We start from the raw sequence: 10,702 nt of genomic DNA, 5'->3' as shown, positions 1-10,702 counted from the left end.
ATTCTTTCATCCGTGGTTTTGGGTCGTGGCGAGAGTAGTTGTTGTCTAGTGACATGACTGACTCGATCTTTGGCTTGTGTCAATATGTGTTCTGGATATCCTCTCTGTCTAAATCTCTGTAGCATATCTTCTTGTTGCTCTGTGGACTTGACGGTGTCTGAGACAATCCTTTTCACCCTCAATAGTTGGGAGTATGGTAGATGCTGTTTGAGTGGTTGGGGGTGGAAGCTGTCATATGTCAAGGTGTTATTTCTGTCCGACGTTTTTCTGTACAAATTAGTTTCGAAACCTCTCTTTTTTTTTTTATTTTTTTTTTAAATATTTTTATTGAAAAAAATTTTCCCCACATTTTATTTCCCCCCCCCGCCCCCATTACATGGACAAGGCACAATAAGTTTCATAAGGCAGCCCCATACTCAACTACATATTCAAAAGAAAAATGGAAAATGAAATATTACAATATACATACTACATACAGATCCTATCATAATATATACGGATACAAATAATATATGTTAACATTCCATAATACATACATTCCTCATAATACCTTATTCAGTTCCAGCCTTCCATTGAATCAAAGGACCCCAGATTTGTATACCCAGCTTTTTACCCTTTCTCCCTTTCCTAGAGTAAATAGCTGTTTCCAATTTTTGTATTGACAAAGTTTTTCCTAGCCATTGATGATACGTAGGATGATTTGGATCTAACCAAGTTGAGGCCACAAGCAGTCTAAAAATCGACATTGCTACAAACAGAAAATATTTACAATTAATTTGTCCGTTGGGGGATATTCCCAACAAAATAGTTGCTGAGTCCAACTCTATTGTTGTGTCTAAGGCATTCCGGAAAAAATTCCCGATATCTTGTTTTATCTTATCTAAGTGTGGACAAGTAGAGAAAATATGTAACAAATTGGCCTCCATACTGCCACATCTAAAACACGAGATGCCCGACACAGCCCTCCATTGAGCAATTTTCCATGGCGTATAATACAGGTGATACAGGCTCTTGTAGTGCTGGGCCTGAAGAGACGCTGAGCATAGTAATTTACATCCCATCTCAAGTGATTCAGAGAAAATATCTCTTTCTCTAGCTATATCTAAATCTGAGGACCATTTAATTATCCATTTGTCAAGATCATCCTTTTTTAACTTTGTCATTTCTAAATAAAATCTTTTTATAGCACAGTCATTACCTTTTTGTATGAGATCCATCATTATACTCCTCCCAAAGCCTAGAGCTCCCCCTTTTTTATTTAATATACAACTCCTTATTTGAAGGTATTTAAAGAAATGATTGTGTTTAACATATACTTGTTTTTCAAATCTATAAATTGTAAGATGCCATTATCATCCCACATATCACCAATCATTCTTATACCTTGACTCTCCCATTCCTCATATACCATTCCTGAGAACACAGCCCTAGGTAATGAGGGATTATTTTTGAGTCTAGTATATACACTATATTTCCCTATTCCAACTTTTTTGGAAAATCCTTTCCATATGCTGTAGGCCGCCATAATTATCTTGAAACGTGTTCTTTTAAAGTAACTTCCATCAGTAAATCTTAAAAAAATATTTTCAGCATTTGTACTCAGAGCTAAACCATATATAGCCAGCGAGCCTGTCTTATCCCATCCATCCATCTCAGCCCCCCCAATTAATCCAGCCATTCCTTGTATTGCTGCAGCCCAATAATATACCTTTAGATCCGGCAGTGACCACCCCCCTCTCTCCCTGGGAAGGGACATATACCTCAATGCCCTCCGGGTTTTACCTCTAGCCCAAATAAAACGATTTACCATACTTTCGCAAATTTTAAACCACTTATTTTCAATTAGAAGAGGGATTGCCCTAAAAAGATACAACAGTTTGGGTAAGATCAGCATTTTAATAATATTAACTCGCCCAACTAATGATAAATGTAAGTTCTCATAACGATCCAAATCTTTTCTTGCCTTTTCGATTACTGGGGCAATATTATTATCCACCAAACTATCTAAATTAGACATAATATTAATTCCGAGGTATTTCCCTGCCGGCACTACTCTTCTATCTTCACAAGGTGTAAAAGAGTTTTTAATAATCTGAGTTTTATACGCATTCAATGAGTACCCTAAGACTTGTCCAAATCTTAAGGCCTCGGCCTCTACAAATGTAGTTGCTTCCGTTGGGCAAGGTGTTATCACCGCAACGTCGTCAGCATAGGCTAATATCTTGCATGGCCCAAGAACTGTATTGACTGGGGTGATCTCTGGTGCTGATTCTATCTTCCGTATTAAGGGATCCATATAGATGGCAAATAGCAAGGGAGAGAAAGGACATCCCTGGCGAGTTCCTCTCTTGATTTTAAATTGACCAGTTATACCCCCGTTTATCCTTAATGCTGCACCTGGATCCATATATAGAGTCTGAATTGCTTTCAAATAGCCTCCTCTAATCCCAACTCTAGCTAGGGTCTGCCACAAATACTGCCAGGAGACCCGATCAAATGCTTTTTCCGCATCCAAAAGCATAACTGCCATCGGGTCTCCTGCTACTTCCGCCACATCAAATAAAGTTATAACTTTTCTAATATGGTGAGTTGTCCCTCTACCAGGAATAAACCCATGTTGGTTATCACTAACCAGGTTACTTATAATTCTTGCAAATCTTGCAGCCAGTGCCTTTGAATAAATTTTGGTGTCATTATTCATCAATGTTATTGGGCGGTACGACCCTGGTTCATTCGGGGGCTTTTCTTTTTTTAAAATTAATACTATATCTGCCCCGCTCCAGGATTTGGGAATGGATACCCCACTTTGTGCAGCTTGAAACATTTGAGTTAAATTATTACCTAAACATCCCCAGAAAGTTTTATAAAACTCGATCGGTAGCTGATCAGGTCCAGCAGCCTTCCCCGAGGGTAGAGCAGTCATTGCTTCTTTAATCTCAGTTTCGTCCAATACGGTCTCTAATTCCTCTGCATCTTCAGGGGATATAGTTTTTACCTCAATGTTCTGGAGATATTCATTTATTCTATCGATACTACTGGGATCTTTCTCATCATATAAAGATTGGTAAAACTTCCTAAAGACCTCCCGAATTTCTTCTGGATCTGAATGTAGTTGTCCCTTTTCATCCTTTATTTCCTTAATCGTCCCTGCCGCCGCTATCTGTCTGGTTCGTATAGCAAGGACTCGCCCTATTTTCTCGCTGAACTCGTAACATCTCTCCCTTCTGATTGTATATTGCTTTGCGGCTCTATTAGCAAGTTCTTCCTCTGCCTCACTTTTCACCTTCAGTAATTCTATTACGAATTGTTCAGTCGGCTCTCCCCTTATTACACAGTTATTAAGTTGTTCTTCTGCCTCCAGTACTTTTCCCTCTTTCTCCTTATATCGCAGTCTTTCTGTTTTCCTCTTGAAGGCGCTATAACTGCACGTTTCACCGCCTGCTCCTGCCTTAAAGGCATCCCATACTATGCCAACTGCAGCAGTTCCTCTATTATATTCAAAGAATTCAGTGATCCATTTAGACATATGTTTTATATAGTCATCATCTAAAAGCAATCCCCTTTCGAATGTCCACTCCCTTCTTTTTGTTGTTCCCCCACTCTGCTTTATCGTTAGGATTAGGGGATTGTGGTCACTAAGTATCCGAGGAAGTCTATCAATTTCCACTATACTAATTAAATCATTGGAAACCAGGAAGTAATCCAGCCTAACGCATATCTGATGCGGTGCTGAATAATATGTATAACCGAGTTGTTTCGATCTGATTGACCCCCAGACATCTCGCAATGTATTATTTTCTAAAAGATCAGTAAGGGCCTTGTAGACCTTTTTTTTCCTCCCCTTATACTGTCTTATTGAGCCTGATCCTAGACCCTCCGCTCCGTCAATATTTAAGTCTCCACCTATAATAACTCGAGGGGCCCAGTCTGCCATCTCCGAATCCAAGAATTGCAGAATTTCTGGATCGTCCTGTGTAGAACCATATGCTGCAACTAATGTTGTCCACACCCCCCCTAATAGTACCTTAACCATCGCCCATCTCCCCCAATTATCTCTTAACTTTCTCCTTGTTACTACATTTTTATCCCTCGATAGGATCGCTACCCCTCTCTGTTTAACTCCTTGTTTAGAAGCAACTATTAATTGAAACCCCAGCTGATTAAGATATATCTCATGGGTACTCATTACATGTGTCTCCTGAAGAAACACAAAATCTGCGTTCATTTGCCGTAGCCGTATTCCTATCTTCTGCCTTTTCGTTACATCATTTAGGCCGCATACATTCCATGTCACTAATCTAATAGACATTTTTCATTTTTATTTTTTTTCCCCAGCCAGTTCTCTTCAGACCCTATCTGCTTGCTTTTATTTAATGTTCTAGAAACGATATACAATACTAGGCCTAGCACACTGCATAAATAGACTTCCCTGTTAATTTCAATATTGTCTTCCACATCTTCAGTGTCACTACCCATATCATACAGTTGATACAAATTACTTTTGTCAAATCCTCCTAAGTGTCTTGTACCTTTGTGCCCTGTCCATTTCCCTGCCCATCCCCAACCCCACCCCAGACTGCCCACCCTCAGAGTCCCACCCCCCCTACAGGCAAATAGGTCCAACGGACCTATGTCTGGCCGACTTTTGCCTCCTGGATGTCAAACCCGTAAACCCCCCTAACTTTCCCTTCATCTTACTGTGCTCAGTGTATGTCCAACAAATACCACCCCTATTCGTGCTCAACCTCTACCCCAATTCTTCTTATATTAATACCAATCTTTACTTATTGAAGCAGAAAAAGCTACAACTCAAGAAAACCATCCGATAAAGAAGAGTAAAACATCAAATAAATTTTTCATAGACCTTGAGCAAACAGTGTCCTCTATTATTTTAAATAAGTCCTCATATGTAGCTTTTGTCCCCAAAAATTACTTTACACAGTCTCTATTTTCCATATTATATTTATCTTCGTTTCTTTTGGGGAATATCCCTAAGAGCTACTGCATGATCATTATTCTCAACATTCTCCTTGTGCCTTGTTTTCCGTTGGTCTTGCAGAAAGTTAAGATATTCTTGTGCAAGTATCTCAGAGTAGAAAATTTTAAAGTTCCCATTTACTCCAATCTTCAAACGAGCGGGATACAGAAGGTAAGCCTCACAACCTATGTTTTGAAATGGGGTAATGAGCTGCCTCATCCTCCACCTTCTTTCCACAGTGGTGTGGCAAAAGTCAGGACGTGCAAAGAACTCTACGCCGTTGTATTTGCATTTAGCTTGGGGCTTTGCTTTGTTAATTATCTCTTCTCGCAGAAGAAAATTCCCCACGTATAGAAGTATTGCGCGAGGCTTACTCTGCGCTGCTTTCTGGATCAGAGGAAAACGATGCGCCCTTTGTATTTCATGGTCAAGATCCCATGTAGACAACTCTGGGAGGGCACCCTTTAATAAGTCAACAACATACCCCCGAACATCACTTCCTTCTTTCCCTTCCTGTATTCCAATCAGGCGAACATTGTTGCGTCTTTGTCTGTTCTCAAATTCCTCGAGTTTCCATAGCATGTCGGCCGTAGTCTTATCTTGTTCTTTTCTGTCATCCTTCACTTTGACCATATCATCTTCTAATTTCCCGGTTCTAGTCTCTACTTCAGAGACTCTCTCAGCCATCTCCTCATACAACCTGCTGACCTTACGCAAGGAGGATTGTATTTTCCTATTCGCCTGTTTAGCCCTGCGCTTTGCTTTTTGGCTCTCAATGCGAGCCTCACTCTGCATTTGTTTTAATGTTGTAAATAAGACTTCAAAATTAGACATACCACCATCCGCTCCACGGTCCGCAGAGTCCAGAGTTTCACCATTTACAAACTCATCTGCCGGTATTCCAGAATTCTCTGCCATCTTATCCAAATTTAGTTTTTTTACTACTGTTTTCATATTGCCTCTGTGTTCCTTTGACAATCTCTGTTGTCTAGATTTCCCTTTTCGTTTGCTTGACTTCCTTTTTTTGCTCTTAGTTTTAATTTTTTCCACAGATCTGATACTGCCCTCAGGATTTGTCTTTGATCTAGAAGAGACGTCTTTTTGCAATGTTTTTTGAACTGAATCCTTATATTCTTTATCAATAGGCTCTATCTCACTACTAATAGGAGTTGAGGAGTTTTCAGAGTCAGTCCCTGATACAGTCTCATTACTTCCCATGTCAGTATTCACTGTTTCATCATCTGAACTCTCCGTCTCTGACTCCGTGTCTATCGTTGATCCCAGACTTCCATTCATACTTTCCTCATCATCCGCCTCGTCATTACCAGTGAAAAAAACCTCATCACTGGGAGAGGCAGGAAGTGCATCAGGTAATTTGCGTGTGCTTGCATCCCTCTTATTAATTGAATCCAAGTTAATATCTTTATCAACCCTTAGCTCTATTTCAATTAAGTTAGTTGCAGCCTCAGAATTACTTTTTTCCACAACAGTATCCTCCACCAGGCTTTGTTCTGCGCCTGGCCCTTTAACTCCAGATACCACTGGTGCCAAATGAATTGTGGCTTTCTCCTTTAAGAGCTTGGGTCCGCCCACTTCCACAGCAGTAGAAAAGTCTCCGCCTTCTGCTGCCTCTGTAACTTCAGTTAGAGGCTGTACCTCGAGCATGCAGGTACCATCCCCATCTGCTCCTACCTGTTCAAACGGTTCCCTCTCCACAGCAGGCTGCAACATCCTGCACAGGCTCACCAACGTGGGGACTCTCACTCCCTGTGGCAGATTCGACTGCAAAGTTGTTTGGTCAGTCGTTACTGGTGTTGCTGCGGGCAAAAAAGTCTCAACTATGGTCATCTGGCGGAGTGCAGTTTCCTTTCCAAGTACCTCCCCAGCGGTGAGTTTTGCTTCCTCTCTTCTCCTTACAATAGCTGACACTGGGACAGTCACATTCTTTTTTTTCCCTCCTTCCTCTTTTTCACGTATTTTCTTTAATTTATTTTCCTTTGCCGCTTCTCGCCTTTGCTGCACTTTAGATCGTGCTTTCCCTCTTAAATTAAGCGCTGGAGCCCCGAGGTTATCCATATCCTCCTCCACCTCAGAGTCACGGCTCCAATCGTCTCGGTCACGATTCTTCCTTGAGTAAAGTGCAGGTTTTGTAGCCATAGATTTTGAAGCAACTTTCCAATAGCGACTTCCAGGTAGGGGCGAATGGGAAATCAAAGCTGAACAGTGTTTGTGCAGATATTTCTGCAGAGCCCACTTTTTCTCTTGTGGAAAGTCACATATCAAAAAAAGCAAGGCAGTGAGTTCTCTCAGCATCGCTTTTTATCAGTATCGAGTGCTCTTTTCTCCCAGTAAGAAAGGCAAATTTTCCACAGCAGATTAGATTAAATCAACTTAGCTTGGTAGTAGATCAGTGAATCTGCAAATCTGTAAGTCTACTATCTAAGCATATGAGCACGTAGTACACCTCATCTTCCCAGTCAGGAGGGTTACAGGGTGCGACCATCCACTACGGCGTCTCGGAAATGGTGGGCTACCATTGATTTGGTTTGTTTTGTTCTCATATTGCTCTTGTGTTCATTCAACCGAACTTTTAATTTACGTTCTGTTTGGCCAACGTAGACTTTCCCACACGGGCATTTTAACAAGTAGATTATGTTGGAAGTGTCACAGGTGGCTGTCACTTGTAATTTGATTTTATGTCCTTTCATGGGATGCGTGATGTAAGTTCCCTTAATAATATTGTGGCAGTTGCTGCAATTCAAACATGGTATCGTGCCTTTGTAGGTAGCTTGTGGTGTCTTTGTGAAGGAGTGTTTAATGAGTTCTCCAACATTTTTACCACGAGTGTAAGCAAATACTGGCTCAGAGGTGAAGATGTTTTTAAAATCCTGTTCCAGTTGTAACAAAGTCCAGTGTTTTTTGACTGACCTTTTCAAATGTTGACTCATGGTAGAGTATTTGCTAACGCATGTTATTCTTTCATCCGTGGTTTTGGGTCGTGGCGAGAGTAGTTGTTGTCTAGTGACATGACTGACTCGATCTTTGGCTTGTGTCAATATGTGTTCTGGATATCCTCTCTGTCTAAATCTCTGTAGCATATCTTCTTGTTGCTCTGTGGACTTGACGGTGTCTGAGACAATCCTTTTCACCCTCAATAGTTGGGAGTATGGTAGATGCTGTTTGAGTGGTTGGGGGTGGAAGCTGTCATATGTCAAGGTGTTATTTCTGTCCGACATTTTTCTGTACAAATTAGTTTCGAAACCTCTCAAAGTTTTAGTGACTCTTACATCCAGGAAGTTGATCGTGTGTTCACTGATCTCATGGGTAAATTGAATTCTATCATCAATGAGATTCAATAGTGTAATTTGGTCTTCGAGTTCTTTCTGGTTTCCTTTCCATAATATGAAAATGTCATCGACGAATCTCAAGTATAGTAGTGTTTGGTTCTTCCAAGGTTGAGTATTTAAGATGTGTTCTTCCTCAAAATAGTTCTTAAAGATGTTGGCATACGCGGGCGCTGCACAGTTGCCCATCGAAGTGCCAGTCTTCTGTAAATACCATGTGTTTTGCCACTGGAAATAGGAATGTAGAAGGGTGAAATTTAAAAGTTCCATCAAACAAATCTTCATATCTTCTTCATAATCTGTGTTTAATAGGGCCTTTTCAACAGCTTCAATTCCTGCTTGATGTGGGATAGATGTGTATAAAGATTTTACATCTATAGTGCACAGTAGTGTGGTTTCCTCTTCGGTGATGTTTATGAGATTGAGTTTATTGAGGAAGTCTGTAGTGTCTTTAAGAAAAGATGTCATTTTAAGAACGCATGGTTGAAGATAGCTGTCCAAAAATTTGCCAACAGGTTCATGTATGCTCCCACGTGTCGAAACTATGGGACGACAAGGAGGTTGAATGGGATCTTTATGAATTTTTGGTACCATGTAGAACTTGGGACTCCTGGGTTGAGGTTGCGTTAGGTACTTTTTTACTTTATCATTGATAATGCCTCCATCAAAGGCTCTTTGTATAATGTGTGTTAGGGTCGCTTTGAACTCCTCAGTAGGATTTGAGGTCAATTCCATGTAGGTATTCTCGTCTTTTAGGTGGGTTTCAGCTTGTTTTTGATAGTAGGTGGTGTTCAGGATTACAAGGGCTCCCCCTTTATCCGCCTTTTGGCAGGTAATCTTAGTGTTGTTAGATATGGATTTTAGGGTTGCAAATTCTTTAGTGCTGAAATTTCGATACCGCGTTCTTTTTTGGAAGTTGATTTTGGTAAATCTTGTTTAACCAATTGTTCGAATAAATCGATGGTTTTATGACTTATGGGGGCTACATATGAGCTGATGGATCTCAATCCTTTTAGTGGATCTTCAATCTCTGTGGTTGGTTTTGTAATGATATTTTCAAAAAAGTGCCGTAAGCGTATCTTTCTCATAAGTTTATAGAGGCTGATGTGGGATTCCAAAAGGTTGGATTGCGTGATGGGCACAAACGATGTTCCCTTTTGTAATGTTTTGAGTTCGAACTCGTTGAAGTGGTAATCAGATATGTTAATCACCAGACTTTCTGTTAAGTGCCTTTCTTGTTCTTGTCTCTTTTGGCTGCTGTGACATTCCTCGTTTGAGGTATTTCTTTCCCTTTTGTTTTGTCCTTTTCTTTTTGCCCGCCTGGGTCGTCCTGTTCTTCGCGGCCTGAGTCTAAAAAAGGCGTTTCACGTGAGGTTGAGGCTGATGCTTCCGATATGATTGGGGGTGTCTGATTTGGTCTTGTCGTGGTTTCATTCTCAGAGGATGAGGTGTCAGTTTGGGGGGTATATGGACGGTTTTGTCGTCTTTTGGCGTAGATATCTGCCCACGTGTAGACTTCCCCCATTTTGTAGTCCACTGTGTCTCTACGGTATTTGCGAATTTTTCTATCGTTGACCTCTTGTGTATGTTTAGCGAGCTGGCTATTTATGCCGTCTAATACTTTTGTAAGTTCTTCAGTGGACATGATTTTATCCAACTCGGTTTTTATTGACGAGATTTCTTGGTTTAATTCTTCCAATATGTTTGACAATTCCTCAATGATGAGGAGGATTAAATCCAAAGAGCACCTATTTAGAATTGCATACCATCTCTCTGTGAATTTCTGTGCGTTTTTGCATAATGAGGGTTTAAGTGATATTCTCAGACCTCTTGGGATTCTTTGTGCCTTGTGGTATCGTATCATCGTGCTGGCGTGTAGACGTTGATTGATGGCCTTTCTGGATAGGTAAAGTAGTTGCCTGATGTTCTGTTCTTTGCTGCGACTAGTGGTGTGTTCAGTGGTTTCTTCTTGTATTAGTGCATATATCCTGGAAATCTCTTCATTGGCGAAAGCAAACGTTTCCGCCCTGGATTCCGTGAGGTTTGTTATCTCATCATATGACATAATTTTTAGTTCGCGTGCTACAATCATGGAGCAGGAGGGTTAGATAAGACTTATAGAGGTCAATTGTGCACTGCTGTGGTTAGCGTTACGTTTCAAAGTCTGTGCCGTGCTCCAGGGTATCACTCCCTGCTTCGGAGTGTGAAAGTATCAAACAAGAGGTAGCAACCCCACCACTGTGGGGTGTCTCCCCGGGTACTGGACTGTAATGGAATGAGCTTATCGTAGTTGTCAATGAATGCGTTACTCGATTCTACGTTGAGTGTTTAAGATTGTTTTAATTTCACAATCAAATCTTCATTAATCCATGGAAAACTT

The sequence above is a fragment of the Triturus cristatus genome, chromosome 1_2 (genome assembly GCF_964204655.1).
Source record: "Triturus cristatus chromosome 1_2, aTriCri1.1, whole genome shotgun sequence".
NCBI classification, from domain to species: Eukaryota; Metazoa; Chordata; class Amphibia; order Caudata; family Salamandridae; genus Triturus; species Triturus cristatus.
This window is presented reverse-complemented; position numbering follows the sequence as displayed.